General features: G+C 38.5%; 1 protein-coding gene and 1 long non-coding RNA gene across 4 annotated transcripts in view; one reads left to right on the forward strand and one right to left on the reverse strand.

The window, feature by feature from the left end:
* Positions 1 to 21,436, reverse strand: part of MELK (maternal embryonic leucine zipper kinase) — a 94,484-nt gene that overhangs the window by 47,986 nt on the left and 25,062 nt on the right. The gene's annotated exons all lie outside the window — the stretch shown is intronic.
* On the forward strand, positions 26 to 20,818 carry LOC125150661 (uncharacterized). Of its 2 annotated transcripts, none has more exons than XR_007146422.1 (3): positions 26 to 357; positions 16,252 to 16,256; positions 20,808 to 20,818. It is a non-coding gene; the product is annotated as an uncharacterized LOC125150661 (long non-coding RNA). The 2 variants fall into 2 exon arrangements; XR_007146423.1 differs by having other exon boundaries at positions 26 to 337.

Here is a 21,436-nt window from a genome sequence, read left to right on the forward strand (position 1 = left end):
AAAAAGAAATGGAAATGATATTTGAAAGCTATTAGACTTCTAGGTGACATGAGCATCTAAGAGAGAGGTTAATCACACTATGAGGCATTGTGGTATTATTTTTCCTTTTTCTAATTGTTTAAATTGAGTTTTATACCAATGTTTAAAATTAATTGGGTGTTAGCTTGAGGTGGTTAAAAGTTGTTCAGAGAGTTGTAATGGTTTTGCTGTAAAAAGTGTTTCAAACTCTGCTGAAATGTTGCTGAAAAGCATGGTGCTGGTAACAGTTCAACAATCCGTGGCTGCTCATTCCTGCCTACTTTTACTCTCCCTCTAAAGCAGGTTAGCATTGAAGGTGGTATGGAAAAGCCTGCATGCGTGCTCAATTCTTTGTTTCTTCTCCTTCCCTCTCCCCCCTGGGCCCCCCCTTCCCTACTTCGCTCACTCAACCTCTTTTGTTCAGTATGTGTAATTTGAAGCTAATTTGTACTACTGGATATCTGACTGGAGCCACAGATACAGAATCTGTATTGTTCTTACTGAAACACAGCATGGAATTAACATTAAACTTAAATAAAACAAACCTAAATTAAAAATGCCAAAAAAAAATTAAGATTTTAATTAAGCTTATACAAAAATTAACTCCATCCAGATTAAAGAGTGAATGCAAATACAAAACCACAGAGGATCAAGACTAGGTGATTATTTTTAGAATCTTTCTAAACATGACAGCAAAACCAAAACCTGTAAAGTCTAACAGTTGACATTTCTGTACAACAAAAAAGCACTAACAAAGTTAACTAACAACAAATTGAGGAAAAAAGACTTTTTCCACCTAAATGACTAAATATTAATAAACTTCATCACATAAAAAGCTCTTACAAATCACTAAGATTTTACCAGCCAACCTGTTCTGCCCACATTTCCCCCATCTCCTCAAATGGCCAAAAACCAGAGTCATCTTTAACTCCTCTTTCTCTCACACTTCACATCATCTCCATCAGCAAAATCCATTGGTTCTATGTTGGAAAATCTATCCAGAATCACTTGCCACTTCCACCACACCACTAGTGTCTCCCATCTGGCATATTGCAAGAGGCTCCTGACTGATCTTCCAGATTCCACTACTGACCACCTCCTAGTCTAGTCTCCACTTACTACCACCAATGTTCTCTTAAAACATCTCTTAAAATATGCCACTTCACCACTCAAAACTCTTCAGTGCTCCCCCAGATCACTCAGAATAAAATCCAAATACCTTACTCTGGTTCCAAAGCCCTGCATGCATGCTCTACATCCCCACATCCATTCAACTCCTTGCTGCTGAGTCTGCCTCTCAGACTCGCCTCCTAACTCTCCCCTTCATTCACCAAACTATGGTCACATGTCAAACACAGTCCAACCTCAGGGCCTTTGCACTGGTTGTCTCCTCTGTCTTATAATGCTTTCCCCCAAAATCAGCAGAGCTTTTGCCTTTAGCTTCAGGTCTCCACTTATATACTAGTGGTGTCAGTGAGGACTCCCATGACCCATTTCATAACACAGCATCCCCCACAATCATTTGCTACCTCCCTTTCATGCCTACTTTACCTTCAGTCCTTATCCCCACTCATCGTATTACATATTTGTTTATTTTCTGTCTCACTACAATAGAATGTAAGCTCCTTAATCACAGAGATCTTATCAGGGCTGCTCACAAAGAATACTACCTGGTCCTGGCACAGAAAAGGTACTCAATTAATATTTGTTTAATAAATGAAGGAAGAGGATGAAAAGCACACTCCAAAGGAAAATGAGCAAAAACTATTCACAGGTAATTCCTAAAACAAGAACTTTCAAACGGCCAATAAACATGAAAATATGTCCAAATAATCAAGTAATTAAAAAGTAATAATTTAAAAAAGAATATGGTACCATCTGTTATCTATCAAACTGACAAACTTAAGAAAAACATTATTACTAAGAGTTCAGGAACAAGAGGGCTTATATATATACAACTACAGAATATAAGCTTTCCCGGAGAATAATTGTGAAATACATTTAAAAAACATTCAAAACTGCATATCCTTGATCCAGCAATTTCACTTCTAGCAATTTATCCTAAGCAAATAATTTGGTATATAAAATATATGAACAGTAACATTCATCACAGAATTGCTTATGATAATTTTGGGAACTAAGGGACATAGACTACTGGCAAATTCCAGAGGGTCACCAAAACTAATGACAGAATACAAAATGTACTGAATAAGGATCCTGAGTTAGAGGGGCACCTGAGTGGCCCAGTCAGTTGAGAGACCGACTTCAGCTCTGGTCATGATCTCACAGTTTGTGTGTTCGAGCCCCACATCAGGCTCTGTGCTGACAGCTTGGAGCCTGGAGCCTGCTTCGGATGCTGTGTCTCCCTCTCTCTCTGCCCCACCCCCGCTCATGCTCTGTCTCTCTCTCTCAAAAAATGAATAAATGTCAAAAAAAATTTTTTTTTAAAGGATCCTGAGTTATATAATATACAAGAGCACCTGGGTGCCTTAGTCATTAAGCATCTGATTTTGACTCAGGTCATGATCTCACGATTCATGAGCTCAAGTCCCACATCGGGTGAGTTTGATCCCCAGTTCGGGTAAATACAAGCCCGCTTCAGGTGAACCCCACTTCTCTCTCTCTCTCTCTCTCTCTCTCTCTCTCTCTCTCTCTCTGCCCCTCACTCACTTATGCCCTCTCTCTCTCTCAAAACAAAAAAATAAAAATGAAATAAATATGATATACATCCAGGGAGACAAAGGCAAGTACACATGAACATGCACGTGCGTGCATAAAGCCTAGTGTTTAAATAAGGCTAGAAGAGTAGAGGCAGGTAGATGGAGAAGCCATTGACTAGCACAAGCATTGGGGTTCTCTGTTCTTATAAGCTGTCTAGGACACAATCCTCATAGAAATCAGCCCAACTCCAAGGTAAGAGGAGAAACAGACACAATATGGGTTGCTCAGAGTCCTAGAACTACATGGCAGGCTGGATTTTAATTGTATTAAAGAAATAATCAAAGTTCCAAAGAAGCATTATCAAGCAATAAATTTTAAAAGAAAAGGTATCGATGGGGCACCTGGGTGACTCAGTCGGTTAGGCATCCAACATCAGCTCAGGGTTCCTGGGTTTGAGCCCCGCATCGGGCTCTGTGCTGAAGCTCTCCCTCTCAGATTCTGTCTCCCTCTCTTTCTGCCCCTCCCCAACTCGTGCTCGCTCGCTCTCTCTCTCTCTCTCTCTCTCTCAAAAATAAACAAACATTAAGAAAAACTTTTTTAAAACAAGAAAAGGTGTCAATGTCAAAACAACTCAGTCTCTGACTCAGCTTCTCTGATTAGAGCAGAGAGGCTAACCTTACAAAGTGTTTCCCAGGAAGGATAAGAGCTTTCTTTCATTTTACAAATGACATTTAGTATCATTAAATTTTTCAAGATCCTTTGTCCAGCACACTCAGTATCATCCAGAGAGCCCACTATTACTTACACCTTACTAGGGCACCTTAACACTAGCCAGTGTTGAAAACTGACAATCTGTTTCCAAATTACATTGATAAAGACTTCCATTCACTCCTTGCTCCATGCCACCTGGTCTCCAGGTGCATCCCTAGGAAGTGGGGATTTTTAGCTGCTTCTGCCAACTCTCTAGGACTGAGCAGTAAATCAATTGCTGTGGGACTGGCCCTGACCTAGTTGGTCCCACCCTCATGCCTGAGCTTTTCCTTATTCCTGAGACCAAGGTCTCTCATGATTCAAATCCTGGGTGTCTTAACTTGTTCTCTTTCTTAACAACCTGATCATTTGCCTGTTCTCTCAAACAGTTTGGCTTGCTCTTGCCATTGTCCTAAAGAAAGTAGAGACCGGCCTAGGGTAAAGATTCTCCTATCTGCTTACACTGATCAAATAAATGGTTTTGACCTAGCTGAATCTCGGATCACAACCTGTTCCTAGATATCCTCTGTCATGCTTCACTCACTGGTCAGAACCCCCATGTACTCTGGTGGGTCTCCCCTCAAGCTGATTGTGGAGCCTTTTGCTGCTTATTCCCTGGATACCATCTGCACTGGGTTAAATGCTGCTCCTCAAAACACATGTCCACTCAGAACCTATGAATGCATTTTTATTTTAAAATAGAGTCTTTTGCAGATGTAATTAAATTAATATGAGGTCATACTGGGTAGGAGTAGACCCTAAATTCAGTATGACTGGTGTCCTTATAAAGAGGAAAATCTGGACACAAAGACACAAACACACAAGGAAGTAGGCCGTGTGAAGACAGAGGCAGAGACTAGAGTGACGCGTCTACAATTCAAGGACTTCCAAAGATTGCCAGAAAACACCAGAAGCTAGAAAGAGGCCAAGAAGGATTCTCCCCTGGAACCTTCAAAGAGAACATGGCCCTATCGACACCTTGATTTGGACTTCTAGCCTCCAGAACTGTGAGAGAATAAATTTTTGTTACTTTAAGGCACTACTTTGCAGTGCTTTGTTACAACAACCCTAGGAAACTAATACACCATCTATAAGGGTTTAACTCCTTGCATACTTCTCTCCCACCAGCACCTGCCCACCCCGGGGATAAGTCTGGTTCTAGGTTCTGGCCCTTTCTGGTCTGCTCCAACACAGATAATAGGCCCATCACCAGATCTATCAAAACAAAAGAAATGTTATGACTTTAAATTCAGAAAGTACCTTCCAGACCAAAGTACTGAATAAGAAAAGCTCCACCAGGCTGATTCCAAGTTCCTCTCTGCCTCTTTTTATCACCCCTTTTATCATCCCATCTTGAATTCATGACCTATCTTCTAATAGATCCTCTTATTGTGCTATAAGCACCACAGAAGCTATCCTACCCAGAAAGAGGCAAGAACAGGTGAATGATAAGTGTGGTGCTTGGCACACTGGAAAGAGCGATGGACCGGAGTCATCATGTGAATCCCAGCCTACTTCATAGTAGTTCCATGAACTTGTACAAGTTACTGAATCTCTCTGACATTGTTTCCTAAGAAAATAGGCTCTGGAGACAATTTGCCTAGATTCGAATCCAAAATCTACCTCTTACTAGCCGTGTGGATGAGCCTTTGAATTCACTGTGCCTTGGTTTCCACACCTGTAAAAAGAAGCAAAATAATAGTGCCCACACACAAAAATGTTGCGAGGATTCAGTGCTTTAATACAGAAAAGCACTGAGCACAGTGCCAGACATACAGTAAGAACTCCTTGTATGTTAGTGTCTACTACTGCTGCCTCTATTACTAATACTAGTATTACTACTATTGTTGTTACTACCTGTGAAACAAGTAATTCCACCTATAGGATTATAAAAGGAGTAAAAGAGAATATGTGAAAGCACTCAACACAATGCCTTGCACATTAGACACAATAAATGTTTGTTGAACCTGAAATACATAGGAAGGAGATAGGAATGCCCAAAATAGTAACGGACCAGAGATGGGTAGGCTGGCCAAAAACCATGCACGCCAGAGTGCTAAATACTCAGTATCGTAAGAAAGGCTAGAGTCATTCTGAGGAATGCCACGTGTCCTCCCAATGGAGCCCTGCCCCACTGCAGCTGCCACCAGACAGCCTGGGAAGGAACACATACATCATCTAGTCAAGCGCTGCTCCTTTTACTTCCTGAAGTGTACCCACCCACTTTCCCTGTTTGGACAGAAGAGCTCTGCAGAGTACCATCTACTGGAAGTCATGAGGCCTGTGACCCATCACCAAGACCTGACATTCTCAGCTTTATTCTCTGCACTGGGATATGACAGAAACGGAATTCAGAGCCGAGTTCTGCTGCCAGGCTTAACCCAACCTCTTATTTGTACATGATACTTTAAAATACATTTTTATTGTATTTTAACCTGTGCAGTAAGCAAGGATTATTAACCACATAACACAGATGAAGAATCTAAGTCTCAGCCATGGAATTCAAGCATGTGTTCAATATCATAAGGCACTAGTTCTCAGCTGGCACGATTTTGTTCCCCACTGCTAGGAGACATCTAGCACTGTGTGGAGACTTTTTTATGTGTGCCACATAATGATTTGATATATGTATATATTATGAAATGATTACCACAATAAGTTTAGTTCATACCCATCACCACACATAGTTACTAGTTTTGTTTGCTTAGTGTTTTTCTTACGATGAAAACCTTTAAGATCTACTCTCTCAGCAATTGGAGACATTTCTTACTGTCATGACTTGGGAGTTACTACTGGCATCTAGTGAGTAAAGGGCAGGGACGCTGCTAAACTTGCAATGCATACGACAGCCCCCGCAGCAAAGAATCATGTAGTCCAAAATGTCAATAGTGCCTAAGTTGAAAACACTGTAAAAAGGGGTGGAGATGGGACTAGGAGAGACATACAATACTTATTCTATTGTACTGTGCTGGAAAGTCTAAGGAAGCCTAGACATAAACAGGGAGAAAAGGCTCCTTATTTAAATATTGGAAGCATACGCAAAGAGCAAATAGAAAAGACCTCGAGACAAGCAATTCTGCTGGAGAAGAACATGTCCACAAAAGGCCCTGTCAGCCAGGCTGTGCAACTTAACCCTGGTTTCTGCTCAGTCTTTAGAGAATTCTTGTTTATTTAAGGGACAATTACCTTGCAAATGAGAGCAAGAAATGGGTAATAGAGACAGAAACCAAGAAAGAGGGGGGAAAAAACCCTGTGGGCCAAGCAAGATAATCCTGGGAATTCTAGACAGCTTGAAATTGCTCGTTTTCACATGGTTGTAAGAAAGGCAGGCCATCTCTCCAACACATAATTACAGTATATAGTCAACTCAATAATTGTAAAATATAATCTCATAAAAAGATAATGTGCTCATTTTCTTTAAAATTATAAATTATACTTGTTAGAAAGCAATTTTACTTGCAAGCTATTCAACTTTCATTTACTAAATTATTTATACTTCTATAATATTTGTGTACCCCAAACTGGAGTATGGTCATGCTTGTCTTTGAACACAGTGATGGTAAATGAATATAGGTGACATTAATAAGATTAATGCCCAATCTGTCGGTAATCATGCTAGAAACTGCAACTGAGCATTTGGTTAAAATAATCAAAAAATGCAAAAGATAAACAAAGTCTGCTTCTTAAATAGTTACATATAGTATATCAAATATTGCTGGGGTTTTCTATCGACCAAGAACCGAAGGAAGTGTTATTCCCAACTGAGGAATTTTAGAACATTCTAGACAAAGATACATACTGCATGCAAGTGATACGACACCTTAATTAGATTCAACCAGCAGACTGTATTACACCGTGCCTCGGAACAATAGTTCTGAGCCAAGATTACAATAAATTTCAAAATCTATAATGTGTGAAATTAAATTCCACAATAATGCATAAAAGTCCTAATTTGAATCAATTTTCAACTTGCAAATACATGAAAAACTAAAAGATGAAATTCAGAGTAGGGGAAACAAAGAATATACAGCATTAGTAAATAATATTAATTAGGAAGGTTAAATCTCTACTGAACAAGAATTAGACATTTTATACCATATTTATTCCACAGAAGAAATATTTGATTTACCAAAAATATCAAATTACCCTCCCAAAGGATTAAAATAAACAAACAAATAAATAAATGTAAAGAACACTGAAGATTATTACGTGTTGATACATTCACCTTGTAGCAGTGAAATAATATATTAATAATCAAGGGTACCGATGCCATGGCTGCCACATAAATGTGAACTTGAAAGAGCAGCAAGCAAAGGCAAATAAACAGTATGGAAACTTAGGTCCAGACAGGTTTAAAAAAAAAAGCCAAGTTTAGAGTTAAGTTGGTAAATGAGGAACATCATAATAAAGTTCAATTTCAGTAAGGCATTAATAGTCAGTTTATCGTTGTGGATAAGACCACAAAACCTAGGTTAAGTGTACCTTATACAGACCAAAACCCAATTCTCAAAACACTTATTCTATTAAGGTTTTTAATCGACAATTTGGATTAGAGATATTTAAGAAACATGCAAAGTGGCACAAACAGTACACCAAGGAAAAATAGAATAAGGAAAGGCTAATTCTACGAGACATTAAAGAAATGGTATTATAAAGATACAGCAACTATGGGGCGCCTGGGTGGCGCAGTCGGTTAAGCGTCCGACTTCAGCCAGGTCACGATCTCGCGGTCCGTGAGTTCGAGCCCCGCGTCGGGCTCTGGGCTGATGGCTCAGAGCCTGGAGCCTGTTTCCGATTCTGTGTCTCCCTCTCTCTCTGCCCCTCCCCCGTTCATGCTCTGTCTCTCTCTGTCCCAAAAATAAATAAATGTTGAAAAAAAAAAAAAAAATTTAAAAAAAAAAAAAAAAAAGATACAGCAACTAAAATAATTATGTATCAGACAAAAATAGACAGAAAATTAAAAACCAAGAAAAATAGTAAATGCAGAAATTCAATATATAATAAAACTATCCTTTAAAATCAATAGGAAAGTGATGGACTATTGAGTAAGAAGTCTTAGGACAACAAATTACTTGTTTTAAAATAAATAAGTCGTTATTTATTTAAAAATAAAAGATCCCTAGAAACTATCACAGATCAGAGAGGGCTAAGAAGATATGATAACTAAATATAATATGATATTCTGAAAGAATCCTAGAACAGAAAAAGGACATAGGGAAAAACTAGTGAAACAGAAATAATGTAAACAGTTTAGTGAATAGTCATATTCCACCATTGGTTCCTTAGTTGTAACAAAGTACCATAGTAATGTAAGATGTTAATAACAGGAAAACTGGGTGAGGAATATATGGGAACTCTGTTCAAACTCTAATTACTAAAGACATGAATAAAACATCAGATGGCATAAATTTTAAAAAAATCAAATGCCATTTTCACCCATTCAACTGACCAAGATCCAAAAGTTTTATAAATATCCAAAATTTTTATAAATAATAATGTTAAAGACAGCACGGGGAAACAGCTACTCTCAACCACTGCTGGTGGAAGTGTAATGTGGGGAAAAAAAGGCTGGAGCACAATTTGACAATATCTGTTAAGTTTTCAAATGTCATACCCTAGGATCCAGCAATTCTACTACTCAGTACGCACATGCAAGAAGATATGCACAGGGATGCTCACTGAGCATCACTTATATTAGTGAAAAAATTAGAAAATAACCTAAAATGTTCAACAAGAAAATGGTTAAACTATTTGTAAAAATGAGTTAATATTATATGTACAATGGCACATACAATATTGAGTAAAGAAAGACAGATGTAAAATAATATCAGTATGATACAATTTACGTTAAGAAAAAAATATAAATGACTACAAATAGAAATAAAACATCTGGAAGAACCAAAGTGTTAACTGTAATTACCTATGTGAGAGGCCAAGAGGACTTCAGTAACCAGTGATGTGTTAGTTCTTTATACGGAGAATGTTTTCACACACTACTTGTGTAATTAAAAAACTTTTTAGGGGCGCCTGGGTGGCGCAGTCGGTTAAGCGTCCGACTTCAGCCAGGTCACAATCTCGCGGTCCGTGAGTTCGAGCCCCGCATTGGGCTCTGGGCTGATGGCTCAGAGCCTGGAGCCTGTTTCCGATTCTGTGTCTGCCTCTCTTTCTGCCCCTCCCCCGTTCATGCTCTGTCTCTCTCTGTCCCAAAAATAAATAAACGTTGAAAAAAAAAATTAAAAAAATAAAAAAATAAAAAAAAAAAAAACGTTGAAAAAAAATTAAAAAAAAAAAACTTTTTAAATGACGTCCACAAACTTAGAATAAAGGAAATTTCACAATAAATACTATGCAGCCATTAAAGAAACAATGAAAACCTACACATGCTGCTAAGTACCAATATGAAACAATCTTCAAAGTAAAGTATTAAAATTAAAGAGGAGGAGGGGGCAAGATCCATACACTGTGCAGATTATATAATCCCAAAGGATATATACAGATATATAAAGATTTGCTTAAGTACAAATAATTCTTATAAACGTATAGAAGAAATTTCTAACTAGTTGTCTCTGTGAAGAAAACAGAGGGCTAGGTGAGCAGGATGTTTTGGGGTTTAACTATATACTTCTTAGTACTGTTTTAGCATTTTACCATATATGCTTTGTTTTTCACTATAAAAACAATCAACTAAATGTCTCACTATAAAAAGAACTAACTAAATGTCAGCTCTTGATAAGCTACAAGCCTGGGCATTTCAGACCAATTTTCTAGGAAAAGACCAGGCAGGCTCTGGGAAGGATCATTCTGCTACAGGTCACTACAACTAAGCCAGGAGTCAGCAAACTTTTTCTGAAAAGGGACAGATAGTAAATACTTTTGGTTTTGTGAGCCATACAATCTCTGTCACAACTACTCAACTCCACCACTGTTGTGCAAAAGCAGCCACAGATGACACATAAACAAATAGGTATGGCTATGTTCCAATAAAAATTTTATTTAAACAAACAGGTGGTGGGCCAGACTTGGCTTGTAGCATAGTTTGCCATCCTCTACTTTATATCACCTGGCCAAGAAGACTGATTGAAGTTTCAACCAACCTTTCCTTGCCTTTAGCACCCTAGAAAGGAATAAGTTAAGCTGCAACACAGATTCCCAGCTATTCACATATCTGTAAGGATTTTGCATCATGCTACTTACTTGAGTCAGGGTCCGTAGGAAAAATTTCCTGACAGATCAACCAGTATTTTCCAATAGGATAAGACAATATATCCCCCCCTCAATCCTTGGCCCACCTACCTCTTCCGTTTAACTTGCCCCTAATGGCTGGATATTACTTGGAAGAGCTGAATGCATGCCCTCCTGCCAAGTAATGTCCTTACATGTGGATTACATCGTTTTAACATTGCAAATCAAAGATTACAGCTTGTATACTCATCACTATAAAGAAGAGATATAATTATTCTAAAATTAAAGTTTGTAGTTGGTAAATCCATACAGTACCTCATTTTGGTTTACTAGGTGTATTATCTACGGAGTATATAGAAATTAGACTTTTCAAAGTCAGATATCTTTATTAAGACTTTGAACAGCCAAGGTGAGAATTCAAACCTTTTCCTGGATAAAATCATTGTAGTGATCCTTTATGGCATAATGTCTTACTGAAATTCCCAAACAGTCATTATCATGAATCCAAGTATCCTTAGAAGACTCCATGTTCACAAAAGAATGTCAATCCTAGCCCTGGTTATATTGACAGTCACTTTTCCCCTTAGCATAGCCATAACTTCAGGAAATTTCCAGGGACGATAATCCCTAATTTACTGACACACTCAATAATTTGGCTGAGAGGGATTACATTAATTGAGGGTCTACTAAAGAATATATAGGGTCGGGGTGCCTGGGTGGCTTAGTCGATTAAGCATCCAACTCTTGATTTCAGCTCAGGTCATGATCTCATGGTTCGTGAGTTCAAGCCCCGCATCAGGCTCCGCATGGACAGTGCAGAACCTGCTTAGGATTTTCTGTCTCTCCCTGTCTCTCTGCCCCTCCCCCCTCTCTTAAACTTAAAAAAAAAAAAAAAAAAAAAAAAAAAGAATATATAGAGTCAACCATCCATTCTCCCTGAATGGTGGTCTTCAAAGGTGGGGCATGTGCACCCCAGAAGGAATGTAAGAAGATACACTATGTAAAGAGGTCAATCCCAACAAAAGGATATAACAATTGAACTATTTGTGCATCTAAAACTGAAGCACCTAAATATATAAAGCAAATACTAACAGACATGAAGGAATAAATGGACAGAAATACAATAGTAGTGGATTTTAATACCCCAAATCTCATCACTGGGTGGATCATAAAGACAGATATTCAATAAGGAAACTGTAGATCTGAACAACAGACATTTGTTGTCAGGTACATTTGAATATACCTAACAGACATATATAGAACATTCTATCCGACAACAGCAAAATACACATCTGTCTCAAGTGCACATGCACCATAATGAAATATCACCTTACATCTGTCAAAATAGCTATTACCCAAAAGGCAAGAAATTACAAGCTTTGGTAAGGATGTAGAAAAAAGTGCAGCGTTGGTGGGAATATAAACTGGTGCAACCACCATAGAAAACAATAGGGAGGCTCCTCAAAACATGAAAAACAGAACTACTACATGATCCAATAATTCCCCTTCTGGGTGTCTACCCAAAGAAAACAAAAACAAAACTAATTGGAAAAGATATATGTACCCCTATGTTCACTGCAGCATTATTTGCAATTAGCAAATAGCAGGGATATGGAAACAACCTAAGTGCCCATCAACAGATGAATAAAGAGTGTGTGTGTGTGTGTGTGTGTGTGTGTGTGTGTGTGCATGCACATGCAATGGAATACTACTCAGCAATAAAAAAGCATGAAATCTGGCCGTTTGTGACAGCATTGACCTTGAGGTTTTTACATTAAATGAAATGAGTCAGAGAAAGACATTGTATGATTTTACTTAAATCTAAAAAACAAAACAAAACCCCAACTCATCGATACAGTGAATAGATGGATGGTTGCCTGAGGGGAGAACTGCTTGAGGGAGAGTGCAAAATGGGTGAAGGAGATCAAGAAGTACAAACTCCCAGTTTTAAAATAAGTCATGTAATGTACATGTAATATAAGTACATGTAATGTACAAAATGGGCAATACAGGCAATAATATTGTATTAACTTGTATGTCATGGATGATAACTAGAATTATTGATGTGATCACTTTGCAATGTATACAAAGGTCAAATCATGATGTTGTACACCTGAAACTAATAATATTGTACACCAATTATAATTCAATAAAAATAACTAAATAAATAATGGTATGGAAAAAAGTCAAGACAAAATACTATTTGTAAGCAATGAATATTTAAAAATTTACATACAACTCTCACCGCTGCTGTTTAACATAGTGCTGGAAGTTCTAGCATCAGCAATCAGACAACAAAAGGAAATCAAAGGCATCAAAATTGGCAAAGATGAAGTCAAGCTTTCACTTTTTGCAGATGACATGATATTATACATGGAAAATCCGATAGACTCCACCAAAAGTCTGCTAGAACTGATACATGAATTCAGCAAAGTTGCAGGATACAAAATCAATGTACAGAAATCAGTTGCATTCTTATACACTAACAATGAAGCAACAGAAAGACAAATAAAGAAACTGATCCCATTCACAATTGCACCAAGAAGCATAAAATACCTAGGAATAAATCTAACCAAAGATGTAAAGGATCTGTATGCTGAAAACTATAGAAAGCTTATGAAGGAAATTTAAGAAGATTTAAAGAAATGGAAAGACATTCCCTGCTCATGGATTGGAAAAATAAATATTGTCAAAATGTCAATACTACCCAAAGCTATCTACACATTCAATGCAATCCCAATCAAAATTGCACCAGCATTCTTCTCGAAACTAGAACAAGCAATCCTAAAATTCATATGGAACCACAAAAGGCCCCGAATAGCCAAAGGAATTTTGAAGAAGAAGACCAAAGCAGGAGGCATCACAATCCCAGACTTTAGCCTCTACTACAAAGCTGTCATCATCAAGACAGCATGCTATTGGCACCAAAACAGACACATAGACCAATGGAATAGAATAGAAACCCCAGAACTAGACCCACAAACGTATGGCCAACTCATCTTTGACAAAGCAGGAAAGAACATCCAATGGAAAAAAGACAGCCTCTTTAACAAATGGTGCTGGGAGAACTGGACAGCAACATGCAGAAGGTTGAAACTAGACCACTTTCTCACACCATTCACAAAAATAAACTCAAAATGGATAAAGGACCTAAATGTGAGACAGGAAACCATCAAAACCTTAGAGGAGAAAGCAGGAAAAGACCTCTCTGACCTCAGCCGTAGCAATCTCTTACTCGACACATCCCCAAAGGCAAGGGAATTAAAAGCAAAAGTGAATTACTGGGACCTTATGAAGATAAAAAGCTTCTGCACAGCAAAGGAAACAACCAACAAAACTAAAAGGCAACCAACGGAATGGGAAAAGATATTCGCAAATGACATATCGGACAAAGGGCTAGTATCCAAAATCTATAAAGAGCTCACCAAACTCCACACCCGAAAAACAAATAACCCAGTGAAGAAATGGGCAGAAAACATGAATAGACACTTCTCTCAAGAAGACATCCGGATGGCCAACAGGCACATGAAAAGATGTTCAGCGTCACTCCTTATCAGGGAAATACAAATCAAAACCACACTCAGGTATCACCTCACGCCAGTCAGAGTGGCCAAAATGAACACATCAGGAGACTATAGATGCTGGAGAGGATGTGGAGAAACGGGAACCCTCTTGCACTGTTGGTGGGAATGCAAATTGGTGCAGCCGCTCTGGAAAGCAGTGTGGAGGTTCCTCAGAAAATTAAAAATAGACCTACCCTATGACCCAGCAATAGCACTGCTGGGAATTTATCCAAGGGATACAGGAGCACTGATGCATAGGGCCACTTGTACCCCAATGTTCATAGCAGCACTCTCAACAATAGCCAAATTATGGAAAGAGCCTAAATGTCCATCAACTGATGAATGGATAAAGAAATTGTGGTTTATATACACAATGGAATATTACGTGGCAATGAGAAAAAATGAAATATGCCCTTTTGTAGCAACGTGGATGGAACTGGAGAGTGTGATGCTAAGTGAAATAAGCCATACAGAGAAAGACAGATACCATATGGTTTCACTCTTATGTGGATCCTGAGAAACTTAACAGGAACCCATGGGGGAGGGGAAGGAAAAAAAATAAAGAGGTTAGAATGGGAGAGAGCCAAAGCATAAGAGACTGTTAAAAACTGAGAACAAACTGAGGGTTGATGGGGGGTGGGAGGGAGGAGAGGGTGGGTAATGGGTATTGAGGAGGGCACCTTTTGGGATGAGCACTGGGTGTTGTATGGAAACCAATTTGTCAATAAATTTCATAAAAAAAAAAATTAAAAATAAATAAATAAATAAATAAATAAATTAAATAAATAAATAAATAAATAAATAAATAAAAATTTACATACAAAAAAGATACAGTAAGATGTGGAAAGAGTATATTAGGACTTCTATTTATATTCGTATTCTATCTAATTAGGACTTCTATTTATATTCATATTCTATCTAAAAACAAAAATTACTCTTTATTAATATTTGCTATATCATTTGGCACTGGCACCTTCACTAGTCCTATATAACCTATAATATATGGTAATTCTTCCTTGACTGAGAGTGACATCAGACAGAGAGTGGCTCCATCTTGCACCACTCTCCATATACTGCAAAGTACTGTGCTTTACCTGAGCCCAGTTAAATTAATTACAGATCATAGTACTTAATTTAAACTAAATCCTCACAAAATAGCCAAATGGCTTATAAAGATTCTTGTAAAAAAAAAAAAAAAACCCACAGATTAAAGACTAGGAATATAAGCACAAGTGAATATTACCAGAGTTAACACCTCAATGGTTAGTGTGAGCCCACCAGCCAAAACACAAAGTAAAAAAAAAAAAAAAAAAAAAAAAAGACCTAAACAAAGCTAACAAGTTGTCTCAAACCCTGAAATTACCAAGACTATTTGAAATACAGACTTATGCACATTACTGTTAAAAATTAGCCTCAGTGACACCTGGGTGGCTCAGTTGATTAAGCATCCAACTCTTGATTTTGGCTCAGGTCATGATATCACAGTTGTGAGACTGAGCCCCATGTTGGGTTCCGAGCTGACAGCACAGAGCCTACTTGGTATTCTCTCTCTCCCTCTCTCTCTGCCCCTCCCCCACTTGTGCATGCACTCACTCTTGCTCTCTCTCAAAAATAAAGAAACTTAGGGGCGCCTGGGTGGCGCAGTCGGTTAAGCGTCCGACTTCAGCCAGGTCACGATCTCGCGGTCCGTGAGTTCGAGCCCCGCGTCGGGCTCTGGGCTGATGGCTCAGAGCCTGGAGCCTGTTTCCGATTCTGTGTCTCCCTCTCTCTCTGACCCTCCCCCATTCATGCTCTGTCTCTCTCTGTCCCAAAAATAAATAAAAAAATAAAAAGAAAAAATAAAGAAACTTAAAAAAAAAAGGTACACTTTATTGATGTGGATATAGAGAAACATGCATTTTCATGCTATTGCTAAAACTGATAGAACTTCATCAGGAAGCAATTTAGAAATATCTATCAAAATTACTAATTCACATACCCTTTAACCCAGAGACTCTTCAGGGAATTTTCTTACAGATCTATTCACAATGTACAAAAAATGACTACTTGGAAATTACTTAAATGTCCATTAACCTAGGACTGGTTAAAAAAATTAAGGTACATGTATATACCTCGATTCTATTCTGAGCTGTTCTGAAGGGGTATGATTTCCAAGACCCACTGGGAAGGGAGGAAAACAAGATGCAGAGCAGTGTTTGTTGTATGCTCCCATCTGTGGGAAAAAACTGGAAAGGGAATAGCATAAAGAGATAAAATACATAATTCCTTATATGAATATAAGCAGAAAAAGTACATAAAATTCTGATACTCTGTCACAGGTAAATAACTTTATACCAATAACTTCGAGAAATTAGACAAATTGGGCACATTTTTTTGTGTCCAAAACTGAGCTCTTGATTGTACCTGCTCTACCAAGAGTCTTCCCCATCTCAGTTCATGGAAGCTCCAACTTTCTAATCGCTCAGGTTATTTCTCCCATCCTATCTATCAGCAAATCATGTTACCTATACCTTCAAAAGACTATGGACTAGTCTAAACATGTGTCATGACTGTGGTGGTGGTTAAATGAATCTAGATACATGTTAAAATTTGTAGACCTGTACACATACACAAAAAGTAAATTTGACTCTGTTAATTTAAAAATAATTTTGGGGGCACCTGGGTGGCTCAGTTGGTTGAGCGTCTGACTTCGGCTCAGTCACGATCTCATGGTTTGTGGTTCGAGCCCCACATCGGGCTCTGGGCTGACAGCTCAGAGCCTGGAGCCTGCTTCTGATTCTGTGTCTCCCTCTCTCTCTGCCCCTCCCCTGCTCATGCTCTGTCTCACTCTCTCAAAAATAAATAAACATTAAAAATACATACATACATACATACATACATAAATACATAAATAAATAAATATAATTTTGGGGGCTCCTGGGTGGCTTAGTTGGTTGGGCATCTGACTCTGGCTCAGGTCATGATCTCACGGTTTCATGGGTTTGAGCCCTGCGTCAGGCTCTGGGCTGACAGCTCGGAGCCTAGAGCCTGCTTCAGATTCTGTGTCTCCATCTTTCTCTGCCCCTCCCCTGCTTATGCTCTCTCTCAAAAATAAATAAATTAAAAAAAATAAATACATTTAAAAAAATAAAAGCGAAAATAATTTTTTGGTGGTTCAGTGCTTAATTTTGGCCCAGGGTCATGATCTTGCAGTTGTGGGATTGAGTCCCATGTTGGGCTCCGTGCTGAGCATGGAGCCCATTTGGGATTCTCTCTCTCTCTCTCAAAGTAAATAAACTTTAAAAAAATTTTTTTAATTACATTTTAAATTAAATACATTTTTTAATATAAAAGAAACCCAGAATCCAACCATTCTCACCACCATCTCTTATCTGTAGGATATTACTACAATACCCTAACTGATCTCCCTAGTTCTCTTTTGCTTCCTACAGTAGCCAGTATGATCCTATTAAAACCTAAACCAGACATCACCCTTCTGCCCAAATTCCTCCAATGGCTCCCTGTTTCACTTAGAGAAAAAGCCAAAGTCCTTATGACATGCTATGAAGCCCAATGACAATTGGATATCCTATTTCTTGAGACTTCATTTCCTACGACTCTCCTGATTTCTCAGTCCATCACACCAGCCCTCTTGCCCTCCCTGGACTACAGTAGGTGCTTCTAGCTAGTGGTCTTTGCCAATTCCTCTGCCTGAAACATTCTCCTCCTTGATATCCACTGACTAACACTCTCACCTCCTTCAAGTCTTGCTCAAATCTCACCTCTGTGAGGATTATTCTGACCACCTTACTTAATATTTAATAATGCAACTTGCCCCCCTTTTCCTCCATACCTCCCCAATCTGTTCTGATTACTCTTTACCCTGCTCAATTTTTTTTCTTTTTCCCAAAGCAAGTAGCATCTTTTAATATAATTTACTTATTTAGTGTGTTTATTGTTTTTTTCTATATCCCTACCACCAGAATATAAACTCCATGAAGGCAGGGATCTTCCATCTGTTTTACTCAGTGATATATCCCAAGTATCTAGAAAATGCCTGCACAGATTAGGTTTTCAATAAATATCTAATTGTTTCAAAAGTTGAAAGAATACTGAATGAATGAATAAAAAAAGAAATAAACTAACAAAAGTACAAACAAACACACATGAATGGTTGCCTTTCTATTTTTTTTAATTTATTTATTTAAATTCAAGTTAGTTAATATACAGTGTAGGGTTGCCTTCCTAATTAAAGAACATTCAAATAGAGACCTGAAGGAAAGGAGAGCACAAAGCAACCATATGGGAGAAAACCATTTCAGGTGAAAGAAAGAGCAAGTGCAAATGCCCTGAGGCAGGTGCATGCTTGGCACATTCAAGTAACCACTGAGAGGAAGAAAAGAAACAAGGAGTACAGGTACACGGAGCAAGTGAGGAGGGGAATAGTAGGTGATGAGGGCACTGAGGTTAATAGGAGGCCAGTTCACAAGGGATGAAGCCTACAGCCTACAGCGCAACCTGTGGCTTATACTTGGAGTGAGATGAAAAAGCAGCCACTGGAAAGTTTCTGATCAGACTTAGACGCTATTTCAAAAGCTTCCCATAAAGAAGACCCTGGTGGAGATGGACTTACAAGCACATTCCATAAGATACCAAAGGAACTAAAAGTACTAATTTTAAACTCTCCCCCCGCCAAAAAAAAAAACAAAAAAAAAAAAAAACAAACAGTAAAAGGGAGAAAACCCTTCAATTAACTGTATGTGGCTAATAAAACATTGAAAACAAAAACAAACAAATAAAACAGTTTGAGAAAGAAAAGTACATCTTAATCTCTGAACAAATTTTAAGTCCTGGACAAAATACTGGCAAACCAAATTTAGACAGGTATGTTAATAATACTAGCTAACATTTACTTAGCACTACTCTAAATACTGTGCATGGCTTCATTCATTTAACCCTAACAACCCTATACCGTAAAAACTATCATTCTACCCATTTTATAGGGGAAGAAACTAAGGCTCAGAAAGGCAAAGTAACTTGCCAAATTCTGGCCACAGACAGAAAGCAGAGATCCTGGATTTTAGTAATACCAATGAGATTCCGATTTCATTGCTCTGAGGGCTGGACCCAATATATTTTAAAGCCCACGCCAAGAGAGGCTAATGTGCAGCCAGTGTTGTGAACCACCGTTCTACATCCAGTATCTAAGGCTTCCCCCACCCTGAGAGAAATTACATGGACAAAGCTAAGGCAGAAGTTTTAGTCAAGATTTAAATATGAAACAAAAAGCAGAGGTGAGAAAACATGATTTATAAGATCCTTTCCAACAGTGCAATTCTATGATTATGTGTCCCCACACTTTCTAGAATTCTAAAAGGTGTAAGATTTCATGCTACACCACCTAACAGATCCAATTCCAGTTCATCTTTGGAGAAATTTGTCTGTCAGCTTATTTCTCTGACATGGAATGCCCAAAAAAAGAGTGTAGTAAAATATACTAGTAGCTTATAATACTAAAATTATTTTCAGAGCGAGAAACATAGCTCTGCTTTACAGAAAAGAGTAGCAAAAAGAGTGAATAATTGAAGAGGCCAACCTAATATTTTTCTGAAAAAGCGTAACTGGAAAATTGTTGCTGAGCTGCCCAAAGACCAGCCTCCTTCCCACTCTACTTCTGTTAAAGCAAGCTGAGGCTACAAAGCGATCCTACCGCTACTCTCTCCCATATCCTGCTGTTGACACAGTAGGGTGTGGCTCTGTGTAGTCAGAACTGCGGCCACAGTGAGCGAGTTCAGCCAAAGCGACAACTGCTACCCTGCGAAGCTTAGGGGAGTCTTCTTGAGAGGGGATGGGAGGAAATACAGGCTGTCTTGGCTACCCCAGCCAGCCCCAGGAAGCTGGCCTCCAGCCTCCTGCCTCATCCATCTCTCCTTCCCAAGAAGAAGCATATACACACAGTTCCCCAAAGCAGTGGTAACAGCTATGTCGACCTAACTTCCGTTCGACTCTGCAGAATTAGAACTCCTAGCCTTCAAGGAGTTGAAACTACTACAATTCTATTTCTAATTTTGGCATAGATTTTAAAGGTTTTTCTGGGAGAAGGGGATATAGGAAACAACTATTAAGTCAAGTAAATTTAAAAATTGAAGATTGAACTCAGTGCCTTTAAACTTGTTCTATAGGGCAAGCAATGAGCCAAGTGGGATTACCACTTTCAATTCAGTGTACTGTGTCCCCAAAATGCGAGTTGATTTAGGTAGTCTCCCTACCTAAAGGGTGCTAGAGACCCAGTGGTCCAGCCACATAAAATATCCGGCCATCTTCCCCCATGCTTCTCCTATCCTCTGTCTTTGCTCATACTGTCTACTCTACCAAACATGCTCTCTCCCACTTCTGAAGCACTTTCTGAAGCACTTCTACCCCTTTCTGAAGCACTTCTACCCCTTATGAAAGTCTTGCTCAAACCTCACTTCCTCTAACATGTTCTCCCAAACCCCTCACCCATTCCTGTATTACATTCATTTATATCTCTGTAATAATATGGCATCCCTGACCCTTTGTCCTTTTTAGATAGCCTTGTATCTGTCTCCAACAAGAAATCAGGCCCTGGTGGACAATGATCAAGTTTCACAGATTCTTGTTCATGCCTTCCAGTATCTTATACAAAGAAAACCTTCAGGAAACATTTGTTCAACAGAACTGAATTCAAGTCACACACAGAGAAGTTGCCCTGTTGGTCTGATCCTGGTTTGCCAGGGATACAAAATGGTGTTCTTTCTTCCTCTTTACATATCTTGTGTTAGCTTGCTTTGAATGTTAAATCTTTAAAATGAATTTTACTGTTTCCTTGGTATATATGGTTTTGAGGGGTTTTTTAAATTGAATTTAAGTCACAAACATAAAATTCACCCTTTAAAAGTGCACAATTCAGTGATTTTTAGTTTTTGTATTCATAAAGTTGTGCAATCATTACCACCATATAATTCCAGGATGTTCTCATCACCCCCAGAATAAACCCTGTGTTCATTAAGGGTTACTCCCCACTGCCACTCCATCCCCAAGCCCCACAACCACAAATCTTTCTGTCTCTGACATATATGATTTTAACAAAGCCTACAGCACTCTTAACTATGGTTTTATTAAACCTTAAAGCCAAATGTTACCTTCAAAAAGAAGCAGTTTCTTATTTTATCAGAACCCAACAGAAAAATGTGATTTAACACAGTAACTTACTAAGGTATCATTTCAGGATACAAAGTAAAAACTGTTACCAGAAAAATCAT

The sequence above is a fragment of the Prionailurus viverrinus genome, chromosome D4, assembly GCF_022837055.1.
Source record: "Prionailurus viverrinus isolate Anna chromosome D4, UM_Priviv_1.0, whole genome shotgun sequence".
Taxonomy (NCBI): domain Eukaryota; kingdom Metazoa; phylum Chordata; class Mammalia; order Carnivora; family Felidae; genus Prionailurus; species Prionailurus viverrinus.